This window comes from Polypterus senegalus, chromosome 14 (genome assembly GCF_016835505.1).
Source record: "Polypterus senegalus isolate Bchr_013 chromosome 14, ASM1683550v1, whole genome shotgun sequence".
In the NCBI taxonomy this organism is placed as follows: Eukaryota; Metazoa; Chordata; class Cladistia; order Polypteriformes; family Polypteridae; genus Polypterus; species Polypterus senegalus.
The window spans coordinates 31,950,015-31,956,014 of NC_053167.1; the positions used below are offsets into that span (position 1 = coordinate 31,950,015).

At 36.6% G+C, this 6,000-nt stretch overlaps 1 protein-coding gene across 5 annotated transcripts in view; it reads right to left on the bottom strand.

The window, feature by feature from the left end:
- ncoa6 (nuclear receptor coactivator 6) overlaps window positions 1-6,000 on the bottom strand; it is a 71,346-nt gene that overhangs the window by 18,640 nt on the left and 46,706 nt on the right. The window lies entirely within an intron of this gene.

Here is a 6,000-nt window from a genome sequence, read left to right on the forward strand (position 1 = left end):
TATTTGCAGTGTTGGCCCTTCTTTTTCAAGACCTCTGCAATTTGCCCTGGCATGCTGTCAATCAACTTCTGGGCCAAATCCGGATTGATGGCAGCCCAATTCTTGCATAATCAATGCTTGGAGTTTGTCAGAATTTGTGGGTTGTTTGCTTGCCCACCCACTTCTTGAGGATTGACCACAGGTTCTCAATGGGATTAAGGTCTGACGAGTTTCCCAACCATGGACTCAAAATTTTGAGGTTTTGTTCCCCGAGCCACTTAGTTATCACTTTTGCATTATGGCAAAACTTTCTCAAAAACTTTTGGTCACGACTGTAGACACTGCCAAATGAAGACAAGTTCATTTTACTTCCAAACCTGGTTTTCAAGATAATGCAGATTAAAACATACACAGAGACAGAAATCTGTTACTACATATATTGTTCACATTTAAGTTGTGGCTCTTTTTTCTTTTTTTAAACTGATTTCTGAAAAAGGACCAGTCAAGTCAGATCCACTAAGGGGCATCACTAACTAAAACATATTACAAAATAATTACATTTACAGTAAAGAGATTGACTTATCCTCAATAGAGTTCAACACTTAAAAATGACAATGCAGTATATTATTGACTAAGTGATATAAGCAAAACTAATTATAGTTTACATTGATGGTCTGAAATTGTATGTTTCTGTCTTTCAGACAGCTTTGTTAAGAATAATTTGAACACTATTTCCAATTTACAAAATACAATTGACAATCACTGTATAATGCTAACAAAATTAATGCATCTCCATCCATCCATGCATTCACTACTTTTTTCATTTAATGTTTGAGAAGAGTAAGTGCAAATACAGTAAATTTCATACAGCATACTGCATTATTTTAGCTACTGACTTGCCTTTATCCTCTTTTTACAAATTTAACTAGCTAAGTATGATAATGTAAAGTAAAAACAAAGTATCTGCTGCTGTTCTGAAGGCTGAAAGTGAAGATATGTACTGTATATATGAAAACCTTACATATTCAATGTCAGTTTAATCCATGTTTAGTACATGAGCCTCTGAAGTGACATGAGTAAAAAAAAAAGAAATTCTTATTTCTGAAGCACAAATTTTACACTTTCTTGTTCACATGTGAAATACATTTTTTTTTGGATTAATTCCTTTTAGGGGCTCCATTCAAATCTTTTAGCGATTCTGACACTTTTCAGATGACCAAACCTTATACAAGGAGCTAACAAAGGAAACTGGATTAGTCCAACACTAAGCAGAGGACACTAATCCAACACAATTACAAAGAGGGATGGATACAAGTATGTGGGGATCAAATATAATAAAAATAAATACCAGCCTGGAGAAAAAAAATGGAGATTTGATTATGATACAATCTAAAGAATTAGAATTTGGACAAATGAATACAATAGTTAACATTGGATAACAAGGGACTCAAACATTACTATCAATTAGAAGATCAAAATAGCATGTTTATAACACTAGAACTACAATTAGCAAGATTGAAAAAATCAAGTTCAATTAATGTGGTGAGCTGGCACCCTGCCCAGGGTTTGTTTCCTGCCATGCGCCCTGTGTTGGCTGGGATTGGCTCCAGCAGAACCCCGTGACCTTGTAGTTAGGATATAGCAGGTTGGATAATAGATTGGATGGAAGTTCAATTAAACCACCTCTAGATGTTTATAAAAATAAACTAACAAGAAAGAAATGTTTCTCTAAATTAATACTTTTTAATCAAGATTTAAATGTCGTTACAGAATTAGATGTTCGAATATCAAGGAGAAGGCTATTCCAGAGTTTGGCAGCCATAACAGAGAAGGCTCTGTCACCTTTTGTTTATAATCTAGTGCATGGAATAACACATAAGCACTAATCAGATGAGCTAGGAGATCTGCCTGTATGATAAAAGTTCAACATATCTTTAACATGTATTGGAGCCAGACCATTCAGAGCTGTATAAGTTAAAACTAAGATCTTAAACTGGATACTGTAACTAACTGGCAACTAATGTAATGAGGCTAAAATAGGGGTGATATATACAGAGGATTTAAAGCTAGTAAGGAGGCTTGCAGCAGCATTTTGCATCAAGTGCAGCCTAGACAAACTGATTTTGCAAAGGACTGAGAACAAGGAGTTAAAATAATCCAGCCATGAAGTAATAAAAGCATGGATTAATTTCTCAGTGTTCCCGAAGTCCAATATGGGTCCAACTTTAGCAATAATCCTTAAATGACAAAAACAAGACAGTTATTTAATATAAAACTCAAATGTTTAATGTAGAAATGAATAGAACACCTACATTTCTGGCCACAGTATCAAAGTTAAGAGCTAAGTTTCCCAGGTAATCTTTAACCAAATCAGAATTTATGCCTCTGAACCAGCACTTGTGGAAAAATCACAACTGCAAATGCTGTACTATAATCAATAGTCAATATGTTCCTGTTGAGCACAACATTACATCACAATCCACGTCATGGCATCACACAAAAAAGCACAGCAATCGCAACCACATTTATTACAATTTTTTTGTGGAATTAATTGCAAAAATTATAGTAGAACATATTGTATTTCCTAGCTTTAACAAAGCACATTGTTCATCGTTGCCTTTTCTCCATTTCTTACAACAAAAAGGCAGAGTACCCTTTTTCTCATGCCCTAACTGGACAGAAAGGTATTATAGCCCTTCTATAATGAAGAGAATAGGGTAGGGGCTGAAATCACTGAGGCCCATCCTTTGTGTATGAAGCGGATATGCAGTGAATGTGCACAAAGAAATGAAAACACTGTGAGCAACCCGCAATAATGGAAACTTGACATGGATGTGAATTCTTCTTCTTCTTCTTTTGGCTGCTCCAGTTAGGGTCCTCTGCATGTTGTTCTATTACACCCATCACCTTCACGTCATCTCTCACCACATCCATAAACCTCCTCTTAGGCCTTCCTCTTTTCCTCTTACCTGGCAGCTCTATTTTTAACATCTTTTTCCCAATATACTCAGTATCTCTTCTCTGCACATGACCAAACCAACGCAAACAATACAAATTGACACAGATGTGAATAGAGAGCAGGAAAAAACCCTTTAAATAAAATAAAGCATTTCATTTGTAACTGATAAAGTTGTGGGAAGGAAAGGAAAAGATTCTAGCCCATGACAGCAATATGAGAAATCCTGAGTTTCTAAAAAGTTGGAATTATTTTGGATAATAAATCAGAGTTACAAAAGGAAGTTCAATTTTGAGAAGCAAAACTGTGACCGGAATTAAATGTTATTTTAAAAATGCATTTCAGGCAGAAACGTTTTTATAAACTCTATACTAACACTTGAACATTTGGAATGAGCAATCTCCAGGGATGCTAAAAAAGGAAATATCTTCTGTATCAATATTCTTGCCTTCCCCAAGTTTGTTATAGAAATTATAACTGAATTAACCAACACACTAACCCTTTTTAAGTCTTAAGTGATCTGTTTTAAGCAGAAGGCTCTTCTTTAAAAATACAACATTTGCCTTATTGCAACTGAGATGGGCTAATATGTTTTGCTTTACTGCAGGATTTAGTCTTTTTCTATTAAATCTAATGCATTTATTGAGCAGTCAGATATGTTATGGTCTATATTTTGGATGTCACATTTTTTGTAAGTAATTTAAAGACAACATTCTAAGATTCATAATATTAAAATAAATAAAAAAAACAGTCCTAATACAAATTAAGCCCATGTTCTCAAGCATGATATAAGCATGCATGCAGATTAAGACCAGAATATAGTTCATGGTAATATACAATCAAGTCCCAGAAAACATCAGATTGTCACCAAAATCAGGAATATACTTTTAGCTACACATCAAAAGTATGACTTTTAGATACTACATACAGTTTTTCCACCTTCATGGACAAGACTGCTTTATAAAAAAGTGTGTACTCAAGCCTCTGAACAGTCTGAACTCTCAGGCACATGTCAAACTTAATACCATTGGTGGGCCACTTTGACTGCCATACGTGCATCAGCAGGCCGCATTGCAACAAATACTATTATACTATTATACAAAGTTACTGTAGCTTTCTTTCCAATACTGAAAACTTTAAAAAATGTAACACTTAAACGTTTAAAGAAAAGCAATTTATTTCCATACACTCTCCATACAACAGTGTACAATTAGAGTCTTAGCTTCTTAGCTAGGTCCTTATATTATTATATTATATTCATTATATTATATTCATTGCTTATATAGGTGTCTTAAAGTCTGAGATCTATTTCTTTTGTCCCGACACTTGGCATCTCTTGTTAGTAACCTGTTCGTCAATATCAGGCTTGAAATCTTGTGCAGCTGCAACTTTTATGAGGGATGAAAGGTGCTCGGCAGTAAATCTTGAGCGATGTGGGGTTTTGGTAGCTTTCATTAACGAAAACAATTGCTCACAAAGGTAAGTGCTTCCGAACATAGACAGTACTCTCGATGCAAACTTATGGATCTGCACATACGAGGGTGGCAGGTAAGCATACAAGCCTGGCACACCAACTTCGTTGTATTTTGCCTTTTGACTGCAGTTCAATCAATTCAATTTGTATATCCTCAGGCGCACTCTCAACGTTGTAAGAGAACAGCGCAAAGTCCTGTTCGTGTGAAATGAAATCATGAAAATGCTCACTGAATTCACTGCTCAGTAATTCAAATTGGAAAACAAATCCTCCAAAAATCTAATTTTACTTTACTAAGTTTACTTCAAAGTTTATATTGTAAAATAAGCCGATATGCAAAAAGCCCCCTGACCTACACTAATTTTACAAACTCAAAATCACAAAAATTTGTTAATAAACAACTCACCAACTTCTCGCATCCACTTCAAATCTTCAGCTGTAGTCTGCACTAACTGTTCATTACAATACTAGCACAAAATTACATAAAACTAGAGCAAAAAAATGTGAAAATATTACTACTCATGATGGTCAATTCTGCCCAGTGGCCAGTCTCAGCAGCCCAGCCAGTAGTGTAGCCTAGCAGGGGCGGCTCTAGGCTCGTGGCAGCCCAGGATAGACAAAGAATCGGTGGCCCCTTTGCCCGCCAATGTCAATTTGGTATCTTATGCACAGCGGATGGCCATGTTCGCTGCAGACACTGCATGGCCGCCTCGTGCTCATGACATGCTTTTATATGCGCGTGTCCGTAACTTGAAAACCTAGTGGTGGCCCATGATATTCTCATTACGGCAGAACGTTATAATACTACATATAGCTTACTGCTCCAACTCTAGCGACATTAGTGAATACAGCGTACTACTTAAAAAGAAACACAATGTTTTTCGGCCACATTGCCGTCAGCTGTGTGGTTATTTTCTGTTTCTGTTTTATATTCAATATATATTGGCGTGGCGGCCCTGTGCAGGTGCACAGTTTGCACATGCCTAAGGCCGCCCCAGCTGCCCGCTGCTGCAGCCTAGCACTTCAGTTTCAACGTCACGGTTCATTAACTTTGGTCAAGGCTCGTGGCTATACTAGGTATGTACTAGGTATACTATGATGTTTCTGGTACCGTAATGTCATGGGAAAACACGCTTTTGTCAGAAGACAGAAGTAAGAAAAGTTAATAAGTAACGCCGAAGATGCAGAATGATTCAATCACAAACCACAGGAATCATTTTGTACAAGTTCAGTGGTAACTAGGATCTGTCATGCGGGCCGCGTGTTTGACATGCCTGCTCTAAGGCATAGACTCAAGGCATCGAAAAAAGAAGAATAGGATGCTGGCCCACATCAACACTCTTTCACTGTTGTTGTGAATCAGTGTGTTGATCAATGTCAACTCTGAATAGCTTGTTCCTTGCTTCATTCTGCTAAGAAATGAAGGTGGTATATTTTGTTTTGAATAATATCGAATTATTCTGCAATGAGATGTGTGCAAGGCCAGGGCAGGCTGCAACACCTATAGTGAATTATGCAGTGAAAAAGAATGGATGGATGGAGTTGCATTGTTTCATGTCAATGATGCCACTATTTTAAAATCCATTTCATA